Source organism: Cataglyphis hispanica, chromosome 10 (assembly GCF_021464435.1).
Source record: "Cataglyphis hispanica isolate Lineage 1 chromosome 10, ULB_Chis1_1.0, whole genome shotgun sequence".
Lineage (NCBI taxonomy): Eukaryota > Metazoa > Arthropoda > Insecta > Hymenoptera > Formicidae > Cataglyphis > Cataglyphis hispanica.
The window spans coordinates 4834659-4847994 of record NC_065963.1 but is presented as its reverse complement, the minus strand read 5'-3'; the positions used below and the strand labels follow the sequence as shown (position 1 = coordinate 4847994).

The 13336-nt window shown below is 39.2% G+C and overlaps 2 protein-coding genes across 7 annotated transcripts in view; both read left to right on the top strand.

Moving 5' to 3' along the window:
• LOC126852565 (cystinosin homolog) overlaps nt 1-13336 on the top strand; it is a 266934-nt gene that overhangs the window by 102868 nt on the left and 150730 nt on the right. The window lies entirely within an intron of this gene.
• LOC126852525 (uncharacterized) overlaps nt 1-13336 on the top strand; it is a 229668-nt gene that overhangs the window by 102964 nt on the left and 113368 nt on the right. Inside the window, exon 1 of one of the 6 annotated variants that reach the window (XM_050597414.1) lies at nt 11154-11247. The exons of the other annotated variants lie outside the window; for them this stretch is intronic. The gene's annotated coding sequence lies outside the window, so the exon portion shown is untranslated. Of the gene's footprint in view, nt 1-11153; nt 11248-13336 lie in introns of those variants that run through there. 6 annotated transcript variants of the gene reach the window in all.

Here is a 13336-nt window from a genome sequence, read left to right as displayed (position 1 = left end):
TTTCGGTGTGGCGCGCGTTATAATATAAAATATTAAAATTATGTTTTTTAAAGCATTTTTCTCGATGTTTAAATTGCTTTTGTGAAAGTTATCGATATTTTACAATATTTAATATCTATCATTTGAAATTTTTCTTACTTTAATTTTTCTAAGATGGTCAATTCTGAATGTGTATCCGTGACATCCGCCGCGTCTGTAGACTTTGAATTTCATCAGACGAGCAATATCATTGTTTACAGTCGCTTCCACCTGCGCAGTTGCATCCCGCATCGAGATTCGCATTGATCAGATTGAATGTTTTTTTCTTGGAATGCGTCGAATCGGGCCAGCGCGATGCCAGTAATTTTACCCGTGATTTTGATTTTTCATTGTCGATTACGCCGGACACGGTACCATCTGTGTAATCCATGCTCGCAGGTGCCTGCGGGCACCATATATGTATTTGTGTCTCCGCCACACAAAGTTTACCTTCTTGCAATTGAACGGAGTTATAGGTCGGATTACGACGCTCGACTAACACGAGTTTCGACGACAAGTTTGCCCGCCGCCACCTTGTATCGCTCGATTTGCCACGTTCGTCCACGATACGATATCCTTGTTTTTTTTTTTTAAATATTTTGCAAATCTCATACATTTTTAGAGCGAAATTTTTATGTATAAAAATATCTATTTTTTCTTAATTTCTTCAATTATAATTAACCTTATCTTTATCTTGGATTTGTGAAGAATTTCTGCATACTTAAACGATCTGATGAGTGCTGCGCGAGAAATTTTTGCAATGATTGTACGCGACTAGAGCATAGAATTTTGATAACACTCAGCTCAGCAATTTAGATCATCGTACTTTCGTCGTCGCATCGATTGGATGGAAACGCGATTTTTTGAGCTGGAATATTGCTTTAATTGAGATCGCGATCGCGTGAAATTACTCAAACCATGAAATTCAGTGAATCTTTACGTTCTCTCTCTCTCTCTCTCTCTATATATATATATATATATATATATATATATATACATATATACATATATATAAGCTTTCGCGATATCTATGATCCGGCCGCTTCCAATGAATTCGATTCGAAATCCGATTTTTTGTAATGAATCCATTCAGCCGAGCGATTTAGTGAATAAAATTCCTAGAGCGCTATGCGATCAGCAGCATGCCTTTGAATTGGATGTTATTCGATGGTTTCATTGACGACTTATTTTTAAAATCGTGCTGAGCGAAATTATTTTCAAATGCTGTTAATTATCTGTAACATTTATTTACTTTTCTAGTAATTGAGAATCATTTCGAATCCATAATTTAACACGATTGAAAATAATCGATTCTTTTGCAATACATACACAGTTTCATAAGAACATAAATGAAACAATAATAATGAAGAAATTTAATATAACTTTATATTTTACGCTTTAAGCAAGCAAAATGCATGCAGACGCAGAAAGTGTGGTTAATTGTAATGAATTAAAAGAAAACACACTGCGCTTATATCAACTAACTCTACATTACAGATAACTTCATAAAATCTTCTTTAGGTAAAATAGGTTCGAAACTTCCCTTTACGAGCATTACTTACCTTAGAAACTTAAAACTAGTTCATGCAGAAGAAGCATGTTGAGTTGTGACTATCGGGTTGGATAAATTTTCTCCCGTTAGCCTCAATATTTCGTCGCTTGAAAAATAATATCACGTGTACATGATACACAAAATAATTTACAATATTATACATTATTGACAATTATTATAATTTAATATTATAAGATAATTACGCAGGCAAAATGCGATTAAGTTTTGTGTTCTTAAACAACGATTTAGCTGATAATTAAAGCGATAGTGTTTAAATAAAATTGCACTAAAATTTTATAGAAGATGATACGAGCAATATTAAAAACTTAAAAATTTTTGATACTACAATGTTTCTTTTATTTAGTTAAACTGTCAATACGACAGTGGAAAGTCGGTGGCAATAAAAGTGACAGAGAATCGGCCTTTCATAAAAATAACACATCTTTTTCGTATGTATGAACCTGACGGGAACGAAAATGTCGAGGTTCGCGACGTATAAGTTCGCACGTCTTCGGCCACCATTGGACGGGAGATAGTCACTTTTCCACGTAGTCAGCAGGTCGTTCGATACCGTCCGAAAACGAGAAGTGGGTATCTAAAATCGGCTTATTCCGATACAACTCGCCCCTGGCTCTTTTCTCCATCTCTAGCAACCGCGTCGAACGTCTTTGTGTACGGATTTAAGTCAAAGTCTAAATATTTTATAAAATAGCATCGCGCGATGCGATCAAAAAAAAATTTACCAAGCTGCTAATGATGTCAAATCGTAATCTGATTTAATAATTTTCGATTTTAAGGAGGATCTCATCCTGTCATTTCCAGCCACGAGATATCACATTGATATCTTCAATCTTTTGTGTAAACGATAAAAATTTGAAAGAAAGTTGCGTTGATATTAGAAATCGCGTTGCTATGAATCTTTGACAACTTAGATTGGCTACAGTTTCTGAACCGTATTCCGGCAAATCGTAGATAATTTATCGCAACGCGTGCAACGCGCGCAATCGGTAAATAAATCATCAGATAAAGTGAAAGATGCAACGAGATCCCGGTATCTGTTCGCGTTCGCTTTGTTTCACTACGGTAGCGTAAGGCAATCCGAGTATCGAGCGCCAGCTGGAAATCGGCTTACATGTTCTTCCTTCGATTCTCTTTCTCTGTGTTGAACGAGCGAAAGGTAAAGCTCTCTTCCTGATTTCCTGGATACCTCAAGCGTGGTTGGTAACCGCAATTTCGACCGCGAGTAAGAGCGCAGGACTAAGGACGAGGCGAAAAGGATTCACGGAGCGTGGTCTGGTTTGCGGGACGGGATGAACCTGCGAGAGGAGAGAAAGGGAATGTTGTATGTGTTACGTGTACGTGTGTCCGATTCCTGCGGTAGGATAGAATCGACGAGATAGCGAAGAGGGAAGTTTGTCACGGAAAAAGCTGGAAAAGCGAGGCAGATAGAAAGAGAAAGACAAAGACGGCGGAGAGAGGCATTGGACCCTCATTGTTGACTCCTAATTCCACTTCGACGCCTAATTAAGTCAGCGCGCTCATTCTCTTTCGAGCCTCGAGGCGGCGGCGGCGAAAAGCCCCGCGGGAAAGGATCGAAAGAGAGAGATGGAAAAAGTGGACGGAGGAGAGAAGTATAAAACTCATTACATTCACTGCCCGAGTACTGACCGAGTTTCGGCGAGTGTGTGACATTTTCAGGACACTTTTCTTACACGTCGCACGAATGTGACTTTTATAATCTATTATGATGTCAGCTGATAATATCGGATAATGTAAGATCAAATATTAACGAATATAAGATGAGATGAAACATATATGTATGATGCGTATTATTTTAAATACACGTGGAAATTTTCAACCGAGATTTTTTTGCAATATTCCAAAGGACATATTTGACATATTTGACAATTATGAAAAAACAATTCTTATTTCGAATCAGAAAATCGCTATCTAGTATACTTGACATTTCCAATTTTATCATATAAATAATATAATTATAGAAAATAACGTGTGTAAATCAGATTAGCTTTTCTTAATCTATATAAATATCGTAACTTATTTTGATTTAAACTCGATAAAACCAATAAAACAATACGTAAATTGTATTTTTATACTTAGCAGTTTTATATATGGCGATCCGATATATATCCCTTATCTTTATTTTGACATCTTATTAAGCCAGTGCGTCATTTCTCTTGACTTTTTTTCGAGTTAATGGCGATAGGAGGGGGAGACGGGAAAATGGAAAATGGAAAGAAGGAGAGAGAGAGAGAGAGAGAGAGAGAGAGAGAGAGAGAGATGGAAAATTGAACGGAGAGAAACTGCAGAACTCGTTACATTTACTGACACCAAGTGCCGGGCTAGTAACACGAATGTTGTTGGAAACTTTGAAAGTTTCTGGAATGTTTTGCGCTATTTCTACATAGATAGTTACATAATTCTCGCAGTTTGATGCACATTTGCGCCGTCCTGTGTAGAGCTAGTACGTTTCCTCCCTAAAGTTTTTATCCTTCCTTAACAATATATTAAGCCGTAAATCCGATAGCAGGCAAGCTGTATGTTGGTTGTGCTCTTATCTCGCCACTAATCGCTCTCTGTAGCCCTCGCACATGTTTTAAGCCGCGCTTCGCAACATTATTATTTTGCAACTTTGTTGCATATTAGAAAGTTTTAATTAGAATCTGCATTTTTTCTAATGTCAGTCTTGAGATCTTTATATAAACTCTGAATTATTTACGTATAATTTCCTCCTTTTTACAACATAAACGCACATTTTAATTGATATTAAATATATTTTAGATGTTTTATAAACTGTTCGCGATAATTAAAATTTTTTAAGTTTTTTTACATTTGCTTTAACGGAACGGCGCTACAGCTCGATTCTTTCAATATAATGCAAAAACAAATCGATGTAATGTGTATAAAAAAAAAAATCTCTTATTAGATTTATAAATAAGCTTCTAGCGATAAATGTCTAGCGAGGACGATGTTTCTCTGATATTAATAACTCTCGCTATCGATTCCGGGGCTCTTTTTTTCCTCCGAAGCGAAGCGTTACCCTTCTCCGCAACTATAGCGATCCACCGAATATGCGGTGCGGTGGATGCAAGGCTGCGGGAATCGATCGTGAGATATGATTTTACGGTGGAGGGCGAGAATATCGGAGGTTCGTTCGCTCTCGCTCCGGAGAGCAGCCGGCGTTTGCACGGTCGCGGATCGTAATGCGAATCGGACGTCGTATCAGCCCGGAGCGTCCATTCCAATCCGCAAAACGAGCTATATGTACGCGAGAGCAAGAACGGTGAGAGCTGTTTCGGCGTCGAGCCAGACGCCGAAATCAGCTTACGCCTACGCCAGCAAATCGGGCTTTGGCCTGGCGAAAGAGTACACGATGTACCAATTTACAGCGGGGGCTCTTCGAGGATATTTTGCGACCTTTTCCCTCGTATTTTCGCGGTACCGGGAGCTTTAATTCCTGTCGTCGACAGGACGCTCGAGGATCGTGTCTGTACGCGAGGCTTTCGGAAACTACGATTTCGAAAGAGAATCTCGGAACATTACGAAGAAGTACGTAGTATTTCGAGCGATAGTTTAAAATAGCTGCCATCTGTTATCTGATCCGCGTTGCTCTCTTCTCTCATTTTTTTTTTTTCGGGCTACACTTGAATATACCTGGCTTAAGACGATTTATGGAGCTGGTTTTATTTCCAGTTTCTATTGGCATCTAACGCTCATAACGTGAAATCTGAGCTCTCACAATTCCCGTGCCGCAGTTTCTAAAAATCCAGTTCAACGAACGCTTTGCGGAGTTTTGATAGTTATCGCCGCGATGGAAAGCAATTCTGGCATAACAGGCGTTCGCGTGGAAACTAGCAGGAAGCTGCAAGACGAAAAGCTAGAGTTTGAGTTTCCGAGAACGATCTCCGCATTGGCATCGATCGCGCCAATTGCTGTTTCCTAAACCGGTAGTTTGCGATAGACTCTAAACTAAATCAATATCAAGGCACGAATTAGTTAGCATCCCTTAAGCTATTATTATATCTGTGTTTTTAATTTATCTAAATTAAAAAAAAAAAAATATGAAATAGAGAACAGAAAAATATAAGGAAGAAAATATAGAAAAGAAAAATAAAGAGAAAAAAAATAATAGAAGATGAAGAGACAGAAGGAAGGAAAGAAATATATATTTAGAAAAGGACAGCCTTGGACATTTTGGGAAATGAGAAAGAGAAAACGAATGAAAATATAGTAACATGGAGATTTATTGAGAAATTGAAGAGCTATCGGCGACAAATAACGGTGCCGATGTCATCGTCGTTATTGTTGCCGTCATTGTAGCCGACGTTAACGTCAACTCGTTGGAAATGTTATATAAGATCTAGACTCAAAGGAGATTTCGCCGCGCGCGAAAGGGATCCGCCGAGATTAACCCTCCGGACAGATAAGGATTTCGAGACGGCTGATAAAGCTACCCTCCACGCCAACGTCCATCCGTCTTGGACAACCCGGTATCAGTTTCCAAGACCGTACGGTGCTCCGTACCATCTCCGTGAAGTCGTGAAATCGTGGTAGTTGATGACCGCGCAAGACGGCGGCAAGAAATCGGGGGTCGTTAATGATGGAAGTCAGACTGTAAGATAATTGGCGGAGACGCCGATACGCCGTCGTAGGCGGCGAGAATTAATGGGACTCGCAAACGAACCCGAGTAAAGTCGTATTCGTGCGATCGATCTTTGGTTATCACGTCAGCCGGATCGCCGTCGGGAAGAAGTTTGAACATCCGGCGACGCAGATGCGCGGCCGAATAATAATATGCTTGTAGCGTGACACGAGAGGAAGTACGTCGATCGCGTGAATTCTTCATCTCGCATCGTGCAAGCATGTTGTATAAATATTATACGCACTGACATTTGCAACTGCGCGACACATGCGCGTGTGACGATGTGTTTCTGCTTATTTAAATTTTTACTATGTAATACGTGCTGTTAACAATTTATTTTTTTTAATTTCATCGATATTTCTTATTGAGATATTAATAGCGATATTTTTCTCGTGTCCATTAAGATATCCTTTCTCTAAATATTTTTGAATCAAGAAGTTGACGTAATAGAATGAATTATTGTATGAATTTTTAATTGATTCTCTTATTTTTCTCGGCGCAAAAAGCTCGAAGTCTCGTTTCTGAGACTTTTTATTAAGGAAAAAATGCGGCGATCGATAAAATCCTCCAGTCAGTCTTCAATATCCGGAATATACATCGAACGCTACTTCCTCGAAAATGTCCAGATTAAACCTTCTTAATTATCGACGACGTCGATCGATCGCAGGGTCATTAATAACATTAGATGCGGTACGCGATAAGTCGAGGGATCAACTTTTCTTTTTTAACCTCCTCGATTGGACGGTAACGACCGTTAAGACGTTGCCGCAATTAATCTTGCCGCTCTCGTACAACATTCTAATTTCACGGGAGAAAGGGGCGGTCCGTGCCGTGAATGTCCATGTAAAATTCACGTAATTGTAAATTCGTATTAGGTCTTAGAATTATAAGTGGCTTTCGAGAAGGGGAGAAGAAAGTTTGTCGCACGCGGAGAAGCTTTCGTCGATCGCTTATGAAACTTGCGTCTTCCAATTAACGTAAGGATGCGAGTTTCACGACAAAGCCAACGATGCAATGGCACTTGCGCTTCTCTGTCGGCTTTAGGGGTCCCCGGGACAATATCAACATTGTAGACGACGAGTAGCGGAACAACGACAGCGACTGTAACGCGGCGGCGCAATATGGACCAAAGCGGCTCGTGATTTGTTAACGGGCTGAGAGATACGAGGACCGTGTTCCGGCCAGAGGAATCCGACGGAATAGCTTTCGCTATCGATCGCGCGCGAAAACTAGCACAGCATTTAATCAATATGAAACGTTCCTCTTTCTCGCTTCCACTGACAAACTGACGACCGTCGTGTTATTTTATTATTAATTTTGCAAATGCGGGGGCAAATAAAGACGCTTGACTGCAGCGACCGAATTGGCCAGTTTATTTGTCTCACAGTTAAATATAGTTATGACGACAACACATCTCTTTATTTCATAAATTTTATTAAGTTTTATCAAGTTTGAAAAAGTATTGCTTGCAAGAATATCTTTTGCTGCGTGAAATACAAAATATAATAGCATAACATTTATGTACATATGTAGTTAGAAAATAAAAAGATGGTAATTATTCTCGAAACTTAAAATATATAATATATATATAATGAATTTTTTATCTACCAGAAAAAAGATTTATTATATCCACAGGAGAAGAGATGACAATCAATGCTAATATTTTATATCTAATAATTCAACTTTTATAATATATCCCAAGAATGACAACTGGTTTAGATAATATCAAAAATATGTTTTATAAAAAATTTCTAATTATACAAACAATAATTATATATTCAATATATTAACAAAGATACTAAATTTTGATATTTGGCAATTATATTATTATTTAAGTGAAAGAGAAAGAAGAAAAGATATAACAAAATCTTTAAAATCTTTACATCAATTCTTAAACGGAAAAATTTCTATAGTTTCGATTTATTTTCATTCCGAGTTACGTATATAAAAAACCTCGTGAATTTTAGAATGGTGAGTGCGCTTTTCACGGTTAAACTAACCGTTCGCTACGAGCATGGCGCGGTCAAATCTCTCGCGAGGGCGACGTGCTAGTAGCGAACGCCGCAATATGGGATCTCGAAGAGACGTTTGTTAAATGACTCGGCGCTCCGCGTAGACGGATGATGGATGAGGACGCGCCTGCCGGGTTTCTTCGCCCGCCCGGTAACTCGGAAAAACGCGCGGCGGCGGCGGCGCCGCCGCCCTTACGCGGAATCCAATAAAACGAATGGTGCCGTACCCATACAACTTCGCCATCGGGACGGAAATAAAGGATCGGGATAAAAGCACGTTTGACGGGCGCGGTAAGCTGAGCGCGCGCGAATCGGCCAGCCTTCTGCCTCTCGAGATGACTGACTATCATTTTTATCACCGGTCATATCCGTCGACGACTTGCCGGCTTAAGCTCTTTTCCGCTTTCAATATATTCGCACCAGAAATCACTTAATTTCAATTTTATTAGGCGATTTTGTAGCCCGTGGCTACATTTTTTTAGCATTGCTATTTGGCAGATAATACGGGACATTAAATGCTATAATACATAAATTAAGTTCACAGAAAACAAATATTTTATACAAATATATCTTTCATAACTTAAAAATATGTTTAACTTTTTATTTAAAATAAGAAATATTTTATTTTAATAGTCCATGTATACGAATGATAATAGTTTTAGTAATAGCAGCGTAATAAATGTATTTTGATTCCACATTAATTTTAGTAATCATTTTCTCATTGTGAAGCCAGTAATGTTGTGCATTACACATATAATGCATTATAATATTTCATGCGATAATTATAAATAGAAGAAATAAAAATTGTAGGTAACTGCACGAAAATTAATTTGCTGTTATTTTGTGAATTTATAATACCTTGCAGTTTTATTTTTTTGTGCGCTTTCTCGCTTTATACTGATACGCGCGTGTCGATAAAACCGAATAATTTCTCGCGCACGAAGAATGTATCGCGTATTCTCTCGAATTTCACGACGACAGTGAGCACGTACGAGATTGCCGAGAATTTCTTCGCGATCCACCGAGATCTTTGTCCCGCGCGATCGTGGAGTATGCGCGAGCTAGTCTTGCAAGCCGCAGGAATACAATCAATGACGTGCATTCTCGTGAATTAGATTTCCGTCTACGTCAACGGTTCCCTTTGTTTCGCCGCGCGTGAAAGAACACGTCGGTGAGAGGTAGAAGAGGAAACGGCGAGTGCGCGGATCCTTGATACGGTGCGGTGAGACTTCGAAAGAGCAAGAGGAAGAGAGAAAGAGAGAGAGAGAGAGAGAGAGAGAGAGAGAGGAGGGGGAGAGCAATTCTCTTGACAATTTGGCCTGGCGGTTCGCCAGCCGCGAGACCAGTCGATTCAACTAATCTAAGTTGCTTAGCACGACTTCGTTCGACTCGCCCTCACCACACCGTTGCCGCTCTAACACCACCCTCGTGGCCGCCCTCGAGAAACTCTCCTTAGCCAAGTCGAAACTATTCCCTCTCGGTCGCGCGTTCCCTTCTCTCCTGACGTCGACAGAAAACGTATACGAGGGAAGTACGGATTTTTACGCACTTCCGCTTAACTGCACGCTGTATCCGGTTAGCCGTTTCGTTTTCCGGCAGCTTCGTTTTTCGACACGATCGAACTTTTTGCGGCTCGACGTCTGCTTCTCGTCCAAGAGGCAAAGTGCACAGTCATGCATCGTTTTTTATTGCATAGTGTTTGCCGTTCGACATTGAAAAAAAGAATCGATGATTCACGTGGCAAGAATAACTAACGATCCAAGAAATTCATTCGTTTGTCGACAATTTGTCGCGCGATCGATAGATTTTGTGTGTAAAATCAGTCAGAAATATTTCTTTTTATTTAAAAAGAAAAAAAAAATTACATTAAAAATATATCGAATGTAACGATTGTTCTACAAGTTATTAAATTATAAAAATTTATTATTTTTTCTCATTCTCGACTAGCAAAAACTTGACTTGTCTTTCATCTTGACTTACCGTATCGTCCCTTTCGCATAGTAGCAGTCGCCGCTCCGATCAATAATCCCCTTTATAACTAGAATAAGTTTGCAATCGAACCTTCGGGAGTCCCCATATACCTCGCGAGAGAGACATTGCCATAACTCGTTCGAGAACGCTGTTTCTCACGACATAATTGGTTGCCGCGCGAAATTGGTTTCGTACCGGGGAAGAACTTTACAGATCTTCCCTATCCACGACGGACATGACCTGATTTTCGATATACGCCTGTTAATTCCCCGTTCGAAGTAATCTCGAAGCCGAGGGATGTGTTTGGCGTGAAGCTTTAATGGCGATTACCCGCATAAGTATAATCCGATTGCGTCTTTAACGTGTTGTAAATGCTCGTCAAGTAACCAATAAAACGGGACAAACGAGTCAACTCTCAAAGGAAATGTTAAGTAATGACAATTACCAACATCTTTTTATAGAAAAATAATTACATAAATACAACTTTCAAAAATATATAAAACGTTCTCACTCCAAATTTTATAAAAAAAATCTATTATTATGCACAAAAAAATATATTGACGATAAATATTATGTAATAGATTTCGTAATTAATTATAAAATGAATTAAAAAATATTTAATATAAATTTTAAAAATATTAAATATAAATATAATATAAAATATAAATAAAATTAAATATAAATGTAAAATATAAATAAAATTAAGTATAAATATTATAAAATATATAATAAAATAATCAAAATTTAATTTAATTCAATTTATATGGAGAGAGAGATTCTGAATCACGTTTTATTGTTGAGAAAGTTTGTTGAATTTATTCTCGCGGAATACAAAGCAGACTTTCGTAAATAAACGTTAACAGAGCCAAATGTAAATATCATTTGTTTACAACTCGCGCGCGGTATCAGTAAGATCGCTGCGAGAAGATACGATGGTTTAGTCAGTTAATTGTCAATCTTTGACTGATTGTGAAAAGGATGGAAACCGCTACGGAAGACGATCTGCTACTGGAAAGATATAATTGCTACGAGAGGTAAATATTTTCTAGCACGTACATTTGTGACGGATTGATCGCATTGATCGCTCCATATTTGAAATTTATTTGAAATCTATTTATTATCTCTTATCGATTATCGATATAATCTCGCGAAACCAGCACTGTTTTTCTATATCACGGTTTCTGCGTAATATTAATAAAAAGGCGAAGAATATTCGACAATGCTATTAATGTTTCCATTCCATTAATTTTATAAAATTATTATTATTATTACGCGTCTCTCTCTCTCTCTCTCTTGCCGCTTAAGATTTTCGGCTTGAAAATTACTATCGCGGCTAAGGATTAGAGATTAAGTGAAGGAGAGTTAGCGTCTCATCGGACTCTCGCAATTTGCGAGCCTGGAATTTCTAGCCTCGCGCCGCTCTCTCTGTGGAGCCGTACCTTTATATATACGTATGCTTCTAGTATTAGTGAATAGAACGGATAGAGCGCGAGCAAAGCGGATGCTCCCAACTATACAACTTGATATCTCTTCGTCCCGCGGCGCCGTTATCGCCAGGGATGTACACGTAGTATCGAGGGAGGTAAGACTACCTCTCTCGCGCTAACTGCTCGACAAACTAAGTTAACGTTTCTTACGATGTAATTGGCTCCACGCGGCTCCACACGGAGAATCGCATACCTCGCGTCGTCGACGAGAGTACGGAGGGATAGGACTCGGGTTGAGGGGGAAGACGACGAGATGCGGCGGATTCGTCCTCGTCGACGTCGATGCCGAGGAATTCGCATGGTACGAAATGACGAGAGAGAGAGAGAGAGGGGGAGGGGGGGGAGGGAAGGGTTGCAGAAACGCGTGCGGTAAATTGTACGTTCATTTGCGTGGGATTCGAGCGATACATGCGAGAACGGGAACGAGAGAGGCAAAGGGGGATGGGTAATTACGGAGAATGGGAATGCGCGTGTTAACGATTGGAAGGCGAGAAATCGCGATTCGAGATGATCGCGAACCATGACAATTTTAACTCGCCTCATTCCCGAAGCTTTACGCGCGCGTCACGCATCGCTTTAAATATCTCTGAATTACGAGATCGTCATTGTAATTTTTTGCGACACGTGCGATTTGATCCAAATTTTTATACTAATCAAGTGTAAACACAAAGTGTTTTATTGTAGAAGATTAAATAATTATGATATTATATATTATATGTCAGTTTCCGAGAATTAAGGAAAGAAATTTTTTTTTTTATATTTCTAAATGTTCATATTTACTTTTATTAATTAGTAGAAACATTTTTATTTTTATATTACATTTAATACGATTTAAATATGCAGCTTTATATCGATTCTCAATTTTCTGCGTTTATCTTCCACAAAAAAAGCACAATTTCCACGAAGCACGATAGAAAACGAGACGAACGGAAACTAAATAATGTCACTTGAACACATACTCTTCGAATATAAGTTAACGCGACTCGGTCAGTTCTAAAGGACTTCTCGTACGAAGCTTCGCGATCGTATCTTCTTCCAGTTCATCAAAGTACCAGTGGTCCAGCTTCATCGTCGTCGTCGTCGTCGTCGTCGGATCGTCCATCAAAGTTCCGACCAAGTTTGCGTCCCGCGTCACAACATTGTCGTTCTTCTTCTCGATTCCGCCTTCTCGGTTCTTCCTTTTTCGATGAGGAAAAGAATCGTCCAGAATCTACTACGATAAACCAGTGCGATTCTATTCTCTTTCTCCCCGTCTCTTTCTTCCTTTCCATATCACCGCTAAACTTCTTTTCTCTCTTATCCCAATTTCTCCGCCACCGTTCGTTTTTATTCCCCCGCTCTCGCACCGTCATCCTTTTTTCCTTCCATTTATACGCTTCGGCGATAATAACCGGCGAACCAGCGGTGCAAATCTTCAATCTCGTTTGGCAAATGGCCGATCTCGAAGCTATGTTCGCCAGACGGGACAAAAGAAGAAGAAGAAGAAGAAGAAGAAGAAGAAGAAGAAGAAGAAGTCCTTCCTTCCATATATGTCTGTAGCTATAAGGCCGCGGAAATTTTCCGTTAGATAAGACCACATTGTTTGCCGGCGCGCAACTTGGCGTTGTTTTTCTTTTTCTTTTTTTTCCCCACACAT